The sequence below is a fragment of the Leptodactylus fuscus genome, chromosome 1 (genome assembly GCF_031893055.1).
Source record: "Leptodactylus fuscus isolate aLepFus1 chromosome 1, aLepFus1.hap2, whole genome shotgun sequence".
Classification (NCBI taxonomy): Eukaryota; Metazoa; Chordata; class Amphibia; order Anura; family Leptodactylidae; genus Leptodactylus; species Leptodactylus fuscus.
In genome coordinates, this window is record NC_134265.1 from 29,090,966 (window position 1) to 29,107,254 (window position 16,289).

General features: G+C 43.2%; 1 long non-coding RNA gene across 1 annotated transcript in view; it reads right to left on the bottom strand.

Moving 5' to 3' along the window:
• Window positions 1–286: 286 nt before the first annotated feature.
• Window positions 287–16,289, bottom strand: part of LOC142198279 (uncharacterized) — a 57,400-nt gene continuing 41,397 nt past the window's right edge. The window contains exon 3 of the long non-coding RNA XR_012715348.1: window positions 287–1,010. This is a non-coding gene — a long non-coding RNA (uncharacterized LOC142198279). The remainder of the gene's footprint in view (window positions 1,011–16,289) is intronic.

A 16,289-nucleotide genomic window follows, 5' to 3' on the forward strand; every position in this document is an offset into this window, starting at 1 on the left:
TTACATTCTTTTTACCCGGAAAGTCCCACTATGTCTTATTTTCGGGGTATGTCTTACATTAGCCGACCTCCCTAAAACCCCCGCTACGTCTTACTATTGGGGTGTCTTACTATCGGGGAAACACTGTAGATAGATAGATGATAGATAGATAGATAGATAGATAGATAGATAGATAGATAGATAGATAGATGATTGATAGATAGATATGGATGGATAGATAAATAGATAGATAAGATAAGATATTCCTTTAATAGTCCCACAATGGGGAAATTTCAGTGATACAGTTTCATAGATGGTACAGTAGTATATAACAGGAGAGCAACACATACAAGCTCATGGCAGAGAAATCCTAGGAATCATAGCAACTAAAAAGGAAAGAAACACAGACACACTGCAGGATCATTTAGTTCTCTGTGTGGAGTGATGTTAATAATAATACAACTCGACCGTGGTTGGAGGACATGAGGAGGGGGTCACAGCATATAGATATAACAGGCAGAAAACATTTTTGCAGAGGTGGGGGACATATGCAGCTATCATGATAACATGTGGCAGTTCCTTTGGTAGGTGGTGAGATCTCCTGCTCACAGCTGATAGTTCGGTATCTTGTATCAGCACTATTGTCCTTTTAACCACAAAAGAAAATGCCCCAAATGTCCTTCATCACAAGCCCTTCTCCTCCTTCCTTCTTACCACTGTGTTCTACTTCCCCAAAGAAGTCTGAAGCCATCCAGGTAGACAGGGTGCTGCTCTCTTGCCAAGCTTCCATAGCTCCTGGGGTAGGTGGGTGATGGTTCCCAGGCTGTAGCAGAGTCCCACGTGTCCACAGTAGAAGAAAGAAATACCAGTCAGCTGTAGCATCTTCACACATCAGCAATAGATGCCAAAAATCATCTCCTTGAAGAAGAATTCCACACTTCCATGTAGGTTTTCCTCCATGCCGCATGGTGTCCTGGGGGGATGGTAATAGGCACATGTGGAAACCAGCTGAACCAGGTCTTGAGTCCATGCTTTACAATGGAAAACAAAAGGGACAAAAATACTCCACAGGGTCTTAGATAGATAGATAGGAGATAGATAGATAGATAGATAGATAGATAGATAGATAGATAGATAGATATTGTAGATAAATACAGTCCTATGAAAAAGTTTGGGCACCCCTATTAATCTTAATCATTTTTTGTTCTAAATATTTTGGTGTTTGCAACAGCCATTTCAGTTTGATATATCTAATAACTGATGGACACAGTAATATTTCAGGATTGAAATGAGGTTTATTGTACTAACAGAAAATGTGCAATATGCATTAAACCAAAATTTGACCGGTGCAAAAGTATGGGCACCCTTATCATTTTATTGATTTGAATTCCCCTAACTACTTTTTACTGACTTACTGAAGCACAAAATTGGTTTTGTAACCTCAGTGAGCTTTGAACTTCATAGCCAGATGTATCCAATCATAAGAAAAGGTATTTAAGGTGGCCAATTGCAAGTTGATCTCCTATTTGAATCTCCTCTGAAGAGTGGCATCATGGGCTACTCAAAACAACTCTCAAATGATCTGAAAACAAAGATTGTTCAACATAGTTGTTCAGGGGAAGGATACAAAACGTTGTCTCAGAGATTTAACCTGTCAGTTTCCACTGTGAGGAACATAGTAAGGAAATGGAAGACCACAGGGACAGTTCTTGTTAAGCCCAGAAGTGGCAGGCCAAGAAAAATATCAGAAAGGCAGAGAAGAAGAATGGTGAGAACAGTCAAGGACAATCCACAGACCACCTCCAAAGAGCTGCAGCATCATCTTGCTGCAGATGGTGTCACTGTGCATCGGTCAACTATACAGCGCACTTTGCACAAATAGAAGCTGTATGGGAGAGTGATGAGAAAGAAGCCGTTTCTGCACGTACGCCACAAATAGAGTTGCCTGAGGTATGAAAAAGCACATTTGGACAAGGCAGCTTCATTTTGGAAACAAAAATTGAGTTGTTTGGTTATAAAAAAAAAGGCGTTATGCATGGCGTCCAAAAAGAAACAGCATTCCAAGAAAAACACATGCTACCCACTGTAAAATTTGGTGGAGGTTCCATCATGCTTTGGGGCTGTGTGGCCAATGCCGGCACCGGGAATGTTGTTAAAGTTGAGGGTCGCATGGATTCCACTCAGTATCAGCAGATTCTTGAGAATAATGTTCAAGAATCAGTGACGAAGTTGAAGTTACGCCGGGGATGGATATTTCAGCAAGACAATGATCCAAAACACCGCTCCAAATCCTCAGGCATTCATGCAGAGGAACAATTACAATGTTCTGGAATGGCCATCCCAGTCCCCAGACCTGAATATCATTGAACATCTGTGGGATGATTGGAAGCGGGCTGTCCATGCTCGGCGACCATCAAACTTAACTGAACTTGAATTGTTTGTCCAAAATACCTTTATCCAGGATCCAGGAACTGATTAAAAGCTACAGGAAGCGACTAGAGGCTGTTATCTTTGCAAAAGGAGGATCTACTAAATATTAATGTCACTTTTCTGTTGAGGTGCCCATACTTTTGCACCGGTCAAATTTTGGTTTAATGCATATTGCACATTTTCTGTTAGTACAATAAACCTCATTTCAAACCTGAAATATTACTGTGTCCATCAGTTATTAGATATATCAAACTGAAATGGCTGTTGCAAATACCAAAATATTTAGAACTAAAAATGATTAAGATTAATAGGGGTGCCCAAACTTTTTCATAGGACTGTAGATGGATAGATAGATAGATAGATAGATAGATGATAGATAGATAGATAGATAGATAGATAATAGAGATAGATATGAGATAGATAGATAGATAGATAGATAGATAGATAGATAGATAGATAGATACGAGATAGATAGATAGATAGATAGATCGATAGGAGATAGATAGATAGATAGATAGATAGATAGATAGATAGATAGATAGGAGATAGATAGATAGATAGATAGGAGATAGATATATAGATAGATAGATAGATAGATAGGAGATAGATAGATAGATAGGAGATAGATAGATAGATAGATAGATAGATAGATAGATAGATAGATAAATAGATAGGAGATAGATAGAGAGATAGATAGATAGATAGATAGATAGATAGATAGATAGATGATAGATAGATAGATAGATAGATGATAGATAGATAGATAGATAGATAGATAGATAGATAGATAGATGATTGATTGATAGATAGATATGGATGGATAGATAAATAGATAGATAGATAGATTCCCCCTTCTGCTAACCCTACAGTTTAATATCACCCTCCAGTTACCCCCACAGTTTAGTGTCACCTTCCAAGTTCCCCCACAGTATAATGCCCCCCTTCAGCTACCTCCACAGTTTAATGTCCCCCTGCAATTGTCCCCAAAGTTTAATGTGTCATGTGTCAGAATGCACGTGCGTTAACTCCGTGTGAACTAGCCCTTAATACTCACCTCTCCTCTTTCCCCTCCTTTCTCAAGTCCGGAGTAGGGTTGAGCGATCGGGATCGGAAAAGATCAGATTCCGATCGGCGATCGAGTAAATTTCATGATCGCGATCGGAATTCCAATCTCGATCTTTTCCAGCAGAATCGAGGTTGGAGGTTTTCTCAAGATCGGCTGAACTCTATCCTTGTATATATCATTAATAGGGTTGAGTAATTGGGATTGGAAAAGATCGGATTCCGATCAGCGATCGAGCAAATTTCACGATCGGGATCGTCTGGAAAATGATCAAAAATCCGATTTTAAAAACTATCCTGAAATTTCAAGATTGGCTGAACCCTAGTCCGGAGTCTTCAAGGATGTAAGTGACGTCATCACATCACATCTGCAGCTCCCGGGGAAGAGAGGATGAATGGTGAAGCAGGGAGCAAATGATTCCCTGCTTCATCATTGTATGCATCTCATTGTTGACCTAAGGATGATGATGAACTGGTGTCGGGGCAGCCCGAAATAGCAGGACAGCATATACAGGACTGTCCTGCTGTCCCTAGTTCTCAGGATTGATAGGGGATCAGCAGAGGCATAGCTAGGGGTTCATCGGAAGAGGACAACACGTTCGAGTGACTATACAGTTGTAGATACCAGCTATACACTGGGCTCTGCAGACAGTATACTGTGACCCTATAGCGGTAGATAACAGCTCTACACCGACTTCTGCAGACAGTATACTGTGACCATATAGCGGTAGATACCAGCTCTACACCAACCTATGCAGATAGAATACAGTGACTATATACCACCCCTGCCATCCCTTGTATCGTCCACAATAAGTTAGCAGGGTCTGAAGGGTTATCAATGCAGCCCAGAGGCCGAGTAACCGCCTCGTGACTGACACTCCCTGTAAACCATAGTGGGTCTATATGCAATGTACTGCAATACAGTACATTGCAGTGGGGATCAGAGAACCCAGTGATGTGCAATGCAAAAATATACGTATTTTGGTCACCTCGCTTTCCCCAAAAACTAGCAAAAAAAGTGATCAAAATGTCATATGTACGAAACATTGGCACCAATGAAAAGCACAACTTGACCCGCAAATAAAAGCCCTGACATATCTCTGTCAACAGTACAATAAAGAAGGTATAGGCATCAGAATATGGTGACCCCAGGAAAATCATTCATTTGATGATGTTTTAGTTGTAAGAGTGATAAAACATAATAAAACCAATATAAATCTGGTATCGCCGTAATCGTAATGACCCGCCGGACAAAGCCGCCATGTCATTATTAATGCAAAGGGAATGCCGTAAAAGCAAAATGCAAAAAATTATTAAAAAATTTAATAAAGAAAAGCTCGTCAAAATATTATATGCACCCCAAAATGGTGCCAAATGAAAGTACAACTCATCAAGCAACAAATAAGCCCTCACATAGCTAATAACACAATATAAAGGAATTTTAGAAGGTGGGAAAGGAAAATAGGAAAAAAGTCGCTGAGCGTTAATGCGTCCTTAAAGAGTTAAAGTCCCATCTGTCCCGCAGAGAGAGGAAAATATGTATTCCAAAAAGTGAAAGTTTCCCGTGGACACATCCTACTAATATTATAAATGTGAAAGTTTGTGTGTTTTGGTTGTTTGGATGAAATTTGGCACATAGATAGTTTGTAACCTCGATTAATACATAGGCTACTTTTTATCCCGGTAAATGACACGGCTTCACGATTGTTATGAATTTATGTTCACATCCTATATTACACTGTTCTTGCAGCAGCTTATCTCAAGTTCTGATAAAGCCAGGTCTGTTATCTCTCTATGTAAACACTTAGCTAACCCTCAGTCTATTGTGTACATGCATTTGCATATTATCTGATCTGCTCCAGGCAGCGCTCACACACTGGATGGGAAAACACCTTTAATCCAAACTGGCAGTTTGCCAATTTTAAACATGCTGGGAAAAGAAAATCTAATTTGTCGCAAAATTCTAAAACAACTAGAGCTATGAAAGTAGCCAGAAGTCACAGAGTTCTCCTCAAGCGGAGCTGAGGGCGATCAGCAATGCCAAAAACACACTCATTATAAGGTGTCCCAGCAAGCTGCTAAGATTCTGGAACATTCACAGTCATGGTGCGAGGTACAAGTTCAACGACAGGCCAGCTTGAGAGCTGCCGAAACGTCGGAGCAGGCGGATCATCAATGCCAACAACACTTTCATTATATGGCATCCCAGCGAGCTGCTGAGATGCCGGAACAATCACAAGCATGGCGCGAGGACAGGTTGAGAGCTGCCGAATTGCTGGAGCAGGCGAACCATCGACGGCAGCAATTTGCTGAATATAGGCGGATCATCGATGCCAACGTCACTTAGGCAAAGTCGTGGGCAGAGGCTAGTAGGCTTAGGTCTTGAAAGGGTTAAGGCACCAATGCTTTCCTCATATTCAACACATTTGTAGGGTTTATTTTCAGATTTATCTTACTAACAGAGAGTTCAGAACTATAGGTCAGATCTTAATGATCTCCTCCTCGAATTATCTTCTTTGTCCTTGTCTTCTAGACGTATGGACTTGCCATTTAATGAAGTCCTATTTATCAGATTGTGTCACCTCCATAGAAAACAATGCTTAGATTTAGTAGATTGTTGTAGTAATCAATACATGAGGCAGCCATGTGAGCGTGTAATAAGCAGATAGCTCTACATCTTTTTTATATACCTTTGCTATTAGATAGAAACTTTCCCATTTGCTATTTTTATTCACATTTTTCCAGCTGAGACGACGTTCACCTCTGTGTCATAGAGTTAGTTAGATCAGATTCCATCAAAAATCCTGGATGTTTTGTAAGTTCTACCTTATACTTGTCGAGCGAAATGGTGGCCATTATAACAGAAAACCAATGGATGCCATTATTGTCAGTGGGATCTGTTGGCTCCATCATGTAACAGATTTGTTAGTATGGATGAACCAATTTGGATCACACCCAATTTGAGCCAAAAGTTTTGGTTCTATCTGAAACTGGAACTTTTGGGGTTCATCGACCGTGAAACACTATTATATTCTGAGAAGTCCCAATCGAGATAAGTAAAAATAACAAACAGTAAGCGTCATCTTGACTTACTTCTCCTGGTGGCCCATTAGTCATCCAGTGGCATCCTCTTCAAGCCTCGGGTTGATGCTATGGGGTCACCGTTTTACCTTTCCTGGACATCTTTGCGGTGTCCAGTAGTCTCCTAGCATTCTCTTCTGGCCTCTGGCTGATGAGACTCACCCCAGGGTCACTGGTGATGTCTGTGATTGGGTATAAGCAGTCACGTGGGGCACACCACTGGGCCAAAGTGTCATGACGTCAGTGCGCCCCATGTGCCCAATCACAGACATCACCAGTGACCCTGGGGTGAGTTTCAACGGCCAGAAGATAGAAAAGGCCTGAAGAAGGTGCTGGAAGACCAATGAACACTGCAAAGGTGCAGAGCAGAAATAAGTTGACTATAACTAGTTGTTGTTCTTACTCACCTCCCCTTATTATACTTTGGCGTCTGCAGAGACCCAAGAGTATATTAATAGCACCTCCAGTTTGCACCCATGGGGCGTTGGAAAGAGATCTTCAGCTTTCTAAAGAGGGGTGACTTGACCCCCACAATACAGTGGGTTGACTTTGGGAGCCCCTGGCTCTGCCAAAGTGCGTCCTATCGACTCGGGATTTGTGGCCCTGGATAGAGAAGATCCAAACGGGCCAAACCTTATAAATTTTTGTCACTTGAGGTGAGCCCATCCCTAGTCATCAGTTTTTTTTCCAGCTTTTTCTGCCCTTATAATGCAACATATTCAGGATGGGTAAACATTTGTCCCCCATTGCTTTGTGTAATAACACTGAACAGCGATCTTATATATGGTTAGATTTACCGCAGTATGAGAAGACCGCACTTAGATACAGGACATGTACAGAGAGAACTCGTGCAGGTTAAAGCATTCTCCAGGATAACCAGCGATGAGGAATGTCTAATGCGGGGCCAACTTAATGCAGTTTGAACGGACCCTATTAAGAACCCTATTAGTCAGGAAACGGCAGACCCTTGAAAGCCATTAACCTAAGTGAATAGGATGAAACATAATGTATTATTCTAGAGTGGAAACAAGTATTTTCAAAATTATTTCTGCAATTTGACCGAGAAGCACAAAACTCCTTATAGAAGAGGCCAACATTGAGCCTTAAGCAAGCAGCCCACCTCCTCATTTCTATATACTGTAGGGGGTTCAGTGTGGTGGTGTAAGGGCTAAACTTACTAGATGTGTTACATATCAGACATAGTGCTCAGTGCTGCCCCATGTCACCTGAGTTTCCTGAGGTGTAACTATAGGGATTATAACACTCACAGCTACCAGAAGCCAGGAGGGCCCACAGGTCATCCTCATCACATTGAAGGGATCCTATCTTTCAGTTCTCTCGCAGCACTGGGGGCGGGCCACAGTGCTCAAAAAGCACTGGGGGCGTCCCCAATGCTACAAGAGAACTCTCCAGCGCCACCTTCATCTTCTTCTGGAACAGTGCTGCGAGAGAACTCATTTACATACTGAGAAAAAACGGAATTTCAAGCGAACGGCGGCGTGGAGAAGACAACAAAAGGTAGGAGAAGAATAGCCTTTCTTAAGGCTATTCTGACGTGTTAGTTATAAAAAAAATGTGTTTGAAAGATTGTGACGGGGGTTGTGACGCACGTTTATCGCAAGAATGATCTTTGCTCCAAATGTGCTCATCGAGGGATTGATAAATCTGCCCCATACATTGTAAGACCCAGTGGTGACTGCGACGGATGGGAGTAGTAACAGTCTCTGCAGGGTGCAGTGGAATAAGTTGCCACTAGAGATGAGCGAACAGTAAAATGTTCAAGATTCGATATTCGTTTCGAGTAGCCCCTCAATATTCGACTACTCGAATCGAATATCGAACCCTATTATAGTCTATGGGGGGAAAATGCTCGTTTCAGGGGTAGGCAACGTTCGATCAAATTATACTTACCAAGTCCACGAGTGAGGGTCGGGCTGGATCCTCCGAGAAGTCTTCTCCGTGCAGCGTCCCCCACGGCATCTTCCAGCTCTGAATTCACTCTGCCAGGCATCGGGCCTGGGCAGAGCCGACTGCGCATGCCCACACTACAAGCAGACATGCACAGTCGGCTCTGCGCAGGTCCGATGCCTGGCAGAGTGAATTCAGAGCCGGAAGACGCCGTGGGGACGCTGCACGGAGAAGACTTCTAAAGGTAGGAGAAGAACCAGCATTGATTGGCCGACTGCATCGAACTTTTCCATTCGAATAGCGAGTGGTACTCGATCGAGTACGAGTATTTCGAATACCGTAGTATTCAATCGAATACCTACTCAATCGAATACTACTCGCTCATCTCTAGTTGCCACTATATGAAATATATACATAATATATACATAATATATATAAAAAATATACCTATTTATTGTTATATAAATAATACAGAATACAAATTTCTCGTTGCACGTAGCAAGCCTCCGTCCTTTACAGATTTCTCTCCTGCCAGAATCAATATTCTTCTTTTTTATATAACAGACTATTTGAATATGTACAAAACGCTCTCATTTAAAATCCCAATAAAATGTTCCGCTTTGGACAGACTCGGCAGAAATAATGAAACTGATTGACTACAAATGTGTTTACTGCTACTTGTGCTTCCCCTTAAAATAAAATGTCATTTTGTTTTCCGATTCGAAAAAGCCGCAGCTAATGAAATGGAGTCTGACAATTCCAGCTCGGAGATTGAATTAGTATCTTCAGGGTCAGTACTTAATATAGAAAACTTTCACCAAATAAAATGCTTTTAACATTGCATTTTTAAAAGCTGCTCATAGACGAATGTGCGTCTGTAGAAGGGACAAGCCAGGTAGTCGATATGAGCGATGCACTGCGTCGGCTAAGATGTTCGCTGGCCGAATCTTCACCTTCTGCACATCTTCAGCTCCTGAGAGTCTCAGTCTTCAATACAGAGAAGAACCCATATTGAACCTCTTAAAGACACAGCTCGTATTGGCAGAAGAACGCACTTTTTTTTCTTATTTTGATATTTTCAGGGAAAAGATGAAGATAAACCCAGTTCCTCCGTTGTTTGTTACCTTTTGATATACTCCCCCTGCGGCACAATGTTCTATTTTTTTTAATAAATCAATGGCAATAACAAATTTATATACATTACCGGGCTAAATCTTTAGACAAAGTAAGAATGCTTTTCAGAAATAGAAGGGTTAATCGTTTATTTGTGTCAATTAGCAAAATGAGGTGAATGAATAAAAGAGAAATTTAAAGGGATTCTATCATTAAAATGCTATTTTTTGTCCCTGACACGTAGGAATAGCCTTAAGAAAGGCTATTTTTCTCCTATCTTTAGATGTCTTATCCGCGCCGCCGCTCGGATGAAATCTGGGTTTTCTTTGGTATGCAAATGAGTTCTCTCGCAGCACTGGGGGCGTCGCCAATGCTGCGAGAGAACTCTCCAGCGCCGCCTCTATCTTCGTCTGAAACGGCCTCTCTCTTCTTCTTCCGGCGCTGGGTTCAAACTTCTATGCATGCGCAGTCAGCTCTGCCGTCAGGCCTCAGGCAGAGCCGACTGCACATGCCCGCGGCCATTTTTTGTGACCACTTACACAGTAAGCTGGGGTAAGCGGCCACAAGAAAATGGCCATGGGCATGCGCAATGGGCTCTGCCCGAGGCCCGACGGCAGAGCTGACTGCGCATACCTACTGAAGCCAGCACTGGGAGAAGACGCGGAGAGAGGCCGTTCCAGACTAAGATAGAGGCAGTGATGGAGACTTCTCTCGCAGCACTGGCGACGCCCCCAGTGCTGCGAGAGAACTCATTTGCATACCAAAGAAAACCCGGATTTCTACCGAGCGGTGGCGCGGAGAAGATATCTAAAGGTAGGAGAAGAATTAAAAAATTGCATTTTAATGATATGATCCATTTAAATTCCATCAATATTTGATGTGACCTTTGCCCTTTGGAGGAGGAGTCCTGGAATTGATGATATGGCCCCCAACGATAGACCAGGGCCCCACAGGCCGGAAACACCACCAGAAAAATCATGGCGTTTTACAGTACTTGCAAAGTGGATCCCATGCCGACCATGCGGTAAAAATCACAGTGCAGAAATGCTGCGATTTCCAAAACCGGCGCGGTCAATCGGCGCGGTCAATCATATCTACAGAAACACTGGCGGCTTTCTGTAGATATAATGGTAACAGAAAGTCCACAGAGTCCACAGATGGACGGGACTATCCTTGGTCCTGAAACGGTTAAAAAGGTAATGGATTCATAGAGCCTATGTGGATTGCCAATAAACTGAATTATTTAATACCAAAGGGTTCAATGCTCATTTATATTAAAAAAAAAAAAAAAAAAGACAAAGGCGACAAAATGAGCAAAACAGTTTGCAAAATAAAAGGGAGAGAAGATAGAAAAAAACATGGAGCTTGGAGGATTTTAGATAGGGTGGTCCACACTCAGCTTGGTTCTTGTTCCGGTGATGATATGGCCCCCTCGGCATCATCCAGTCTGTCTGGGACAAAAGATGGTGGGAACAACCTCCCTTCCAAGTTCCTTCCAAAACTGTATAATAAACAATGAACTTCTATTTCCGCAGCCTTTTTTTGACACCTGTCGAAAAAAATTTTTTGCAGTATTCTAGTTTTTTTTTAAAGCTTTGTTACTTTTGTTGCACCTACCCCATTCCTGCACTCCCTGCGGCCTAATGACTGGTCGATGGCTTGGTACGAACCATAGGATTGATCTCCTCGGGGTTATTAATAAGTTCCCGGGAACGCATCGGGGGGAGTCGCTGACCCCATGTCCGCCTGTTTACTTTTGGAACAAATCTGGAAATGTGAAACTGTGAATTTCATTGCGTTTTCTCTCTTGACATTCCCAGTGGGTTTTCACTCTGAACTATGATACAAAAATTACCCAAACACTATTCATTATTAGGACATCATGTGCCGCATTTTCTGTTGTTTCCATTATTTCGGGCTCGGTTGTTTATATTGGCACGGCTTTATTACAATTTAGTAGAAATGAGCTGATTCATCCGCACTTGAACTTCGCTTGGATTTGTATAATCGAGGCAAAGTAAAAATGACTTTACAAATCAATAATAAGCAGGAAAAACTCCATTATAGATTGTGCCAAGACGCCGAGGCTCAATAAAAGAAGCCAGTATCTACTTGACTACGAGGGGATGTTCACTTGAGCGTAATATGGATTTTTGCTGCTGTTAGCAAGGACCATTAGTCAGGTGCCGGGTTTTGTATAATATTACAGTTTTGTGAAATATATCAATGTCGGTAAAATCCTACAGAAGGGACCATGGATACGAAAAGATACACCTCATCCCATAAAAAATAAGGCTTCATTCATAAAGGGAACTTATCACCTTAGAATTCTGTGCAATCTATGTAGAGGATGTTATAGAGCAGAAGTAGCTGAACAGATTGATATGTCACATGGTGGGGAATAAAATAAGTATAACTTGTGCACTTTCTGAGCTAAGGAGTCCAGTGGGCGGTCCTAATCAGTTATTATACACTGGTAATTGTAGCACCGCCCACTGGACTCCTAAAACGAGAAACAGCTGGAATTAAATATTAAATTGGAAGTTGTACTGAATCTTTTCTCCTGGTGTCGGGAGACTTCAACCATGTCTCTCCAGCATCCACTCTACCAGGCTTTACTCAGTATGTAACCTGCCACACAAGAGACAACAAGACGCTGGACATGCTCTTTGCCAATGTAAGGGATGCATATAACTCATCTGCCCTACCGCCCCTAGGCAGATCAGATCACAACCTGGTACATCTGCGACCCACTGGTGCGCAGAGAACCGGCGGTTACCCGTACAGTGAAAATTTGGTCAGAGGAAAGCATCGAGTCTCTAAGGGACTGTTTTAATATAACATTATGGGAAGTGTTTTAAGACTCATTTCCAGGGGACATTGACGGACTCACAATGCATAACAGACTATATAAATTTCTGTGTGGACAGCACGGTACCAACTAGAAAGGTTTAAAGCCTTAAAGCCCTTCTCAAGGAGAAAAAAAGAATCTTTAGGTCTGTGGACAAAAGTGGCCTGGGGGAAGTGCAAAAACAGCTAAGACAACTGATCAGAGAGGGGAAAGCCAACTATAGGTGGAAGATGGAACTACAGATGGGAGAGGGTAGAATCTCGAAAGTGTGGGACTGTCTGAAGGCTATATCTGGACATAAACAAAAGGTTAGTCCTCAGAAGGAAGTGGCTTAACGAGCTTAATCTATTCTTCAATAGATTTGACTCCAAGCCAACGCTCCCTTCACCAGCATGTCAGCTAACCGCCCTCCCCTCACACACCAAGACCCAACCCCCACCGACCTGCAGTCAACTGCAATCTGACTATCTGATCATGCAGAAGTCTCAAGTGTGTAGGGAAATCAAGAGGATTAAAGCAGACAAGGCCGGAGGACCCGATGGTATAAGCGCAAGGGTTCTTAAAATGTGCAGTGACCAGCTGTGTGGCGTTATTACGCACATGTACAATATGAGTCTAAAGCTGGGAGTGGTACCTCAACTGTGGAAAACATCTTGCGTGGTACCAGTCCCAAAGAAACCCAACCCGATGGGCTACAATGACTACCGACCTGTAGCACTGACATCCCACCTGATGAAGGTCCTAGAGAGACTGGTCCTGACACACCTACGCCCCCTAGTGAGCCCCGCTCTGGACTTCCTCCAGTTTGCCTACTGGCTGGGCATTGGGGTAGATGACGCCATCATTCACCTTCTTCACAGAGCTCTCTCTCACCTGGAGAAACCCGGGAACACTGTGAGAATAATGTTCTTTGACTTCTCCAGTGCGTTCAATACCATTCAGCCAGGGCTATTGAGGGAGAAGCTGAATCTTGGTGGCGTGGACCATCACCTGTCCAACTGGATCCTAGACTACCTGACAAACCGCCCTCAGTATGTGAGAGCCCAGGACTGTGTGTCTGACACTGTGATCTGTAGTACGGGGGCACCACAAGGTACAGTTCTTGCCCCATTTCTCTTCACACTGTACACTGCTGACTTTAGGCACAACTCATCCAGCTGTTACTTACAGAAGTACTCCGATGACTCTGCTATAGATGGCGACGATAGGGAATGCAGAGACTTAAACCGGGATTTTGTTGAATGGTGCCAGCGGAACCAGCTCAGGATTAATGCTGGGAAGACCAAGGAGATGGTGGTGGACTTTAGTAAACGGAGAGGTGCTCCGACCCCCGTGGAGATCCAAGGAACATGCATTGAGATAGTCAGGACCTATAGGTATCTTGGTGTGCTCTTCAATAATAAATTAGACTGGGCTGATCACCTGGAGGTGCTGCACAGAAAGGGCCACAGCAGACTCTACCTGCTCAGGAGGCTGAGGGCCTTCGGAGTCCAGGGACCACTTCTTAGGGCCTTCTTCAACTCTGTGCTTGCTTCAGCCATCTTTTTCGGTGTGGCCTGCTGGGGGAGCAGTATATCAACCAGGGACAGAAATAGACGACTGATCAGAAGGGCCAGCTCTTTCCTGGGGAGCCCCCTGGACCCAGTACAGGTGGTGGGTGACAAAAGGATACTGTCTGTGGTGATCTCCATGCGGGAGAACAAATCCCACCCCATGTATGGGACCCTGATGGGACTTGGCAGCACTGTAAGTGACCGTCTGCTTCACCCCAAGTGTGAGAAGGAGCTATTGCAAGTTCTTCCTTCCAACCACGATCAGGCTGCATAATCTACATCAGACCAAGCGAAGATCACTCCGCACAGAGAACTAATGATTATGATTATGAAGACTTCCTTCTTTCTTCTTCTGTTCCTTAGCTGCTATGGACTCCTAGTGTATCTTCTCTTCTCAGCATACGTGTGTCTATGTCTGTATTATATTACTGTGTATTATCCTGTAGCTGTATTACTATGCTGCTGTAACACGATGAAATTTACCCACTGTGGGACTATTAAAGGATTATCTTATCATAATAATAATAATAATAATAATAATAATAATAATAATATATATATCAGTCAGCTTGGCCCTCCTATAGATCAGATAGTATGTTTGATGCATCCGATTCCATTTGAGTATTGATAATTGAGCAATATAGACTATGGAACTCACTGCCAGAGGATGAAAAAATATTATGGGATTTAGAGTTTGGTAAAGACAAGGGGTTTTTTTGCCTTCTTCTTGATCAACACTGTAGGGTTATAGGTTGGAGTTGATGGACCAGTGTCTTCATCCAACCTCATCTACTATGTAACTGTACTTGATAGGCATTCACACAGTCACTTAGAGACAAGAGCGGCACTCATCCACTTTTAGCAGCTGATCTGTGAGAGTTCCATTGATGATATATTGGATGTTCCGATCAGGTTAGAGGATAAATTGCTGATCGGTGGGGGACCACCACTGATCCTGAGAAGGGGGGTTGTATTACCCCATTATGAACGCATCCGTAATGCAGAAGGGTTGAATGTTGAACAGGACACATCTCCGATTCACTCTATCCAATGGGTAAAGGATAAATATGCTTTGTGGCATAGCCCCTTTAACTCCCAGAAAATGCCTTAAAATTAAATTTTACAGATGACCTTGCGTCACTATAGATGGTGATATGCCCTAAACCACCCAGCATTCATGCTATTTCCAGAAAACAATACTGTCCTTCTACACAACATCATGTTCTTGAGGTCCACTACTATTAATGGGTCACATCACTTAGTTATGGTTGTTTACAAAATTGTTCGATGTTCCCTGGAAGAACATCATAATTTGTGTTTTCCACATGAATTATCTACTATTAACAAAGGCTCTTGACGGAAATGAGATAAATGAAACTATCACGGCTATGTTGAGAAGGTCGGTTCATAACGGGGTAATTCATGAAGGTAATTCTCAGGGTTGTCGAAATGCACAATACACAGGTTTATCGAAATTATATTTCCCTCACTGTTTCCGAGAGTTACAGCTAGAGGTGGGCGAACCGCTGAGAATTTATTTGTTTCGTGTTCGGATGGTTCAACGCTAAGATTTGTATGAACCAGAAGAGTAATTATTAGACTATAGGATCTTGTCAGACCCCACAATATAATAAGCAGAGGTCATGGGGAGGTGTGGAACCTCAATAAAGAATCATACTGCGTTTCCCCGAAAATAAGACAGTGTCTTATATTAAATTGTCGTCCTAAATATGGGACCTGTCTTATTTTCGGGGGGATGTCTTATTACAACCGGCAGTCTTAGCAGAGTGTCAGCATGACTGCCGGTTGTAGATAGTGTAGGGGAGAGGGGGAAGGTATCGTACTTACCTTTCCCAACTTCGTAGCAGCGCTGGTGCTGCTGTTCGTCCCGGCATTGGTTGGCGGGGCTTAGCGAGCCTTCGGGGGGCGGGGCTTAGCGGGCCTTTCGTGGCCAGGGCTTAGCGATCCTCAATTCACTTCTGTATGCCAGCTGCTGCCTCTGGGATGAGCTGGGAGAGCTCATCCTACAGCAGCAGGGACAGTGGACACAACAGCAGAGGCAGCAGCCGGATTTCCTTTGCACACCGAGCACATCGCACAGTGTTCAGTCAGCTGCAAAGATTTTTAGGCATGCCTTATTTTCGGGGGTGCCTTATATTAGGCAATTCAACAGAAACCCCCCCCCCCCTTCCCCCCGCATGCCTTACTTTCGGGGGGTGTCCTATTTTCGGGGAAAAACAGTAGTCACCTTCCCTCACTTCTCCAGGGCATCCTCGCGGCACCCGAGCACTTCTGCTAGGTCTTCTTCCAGC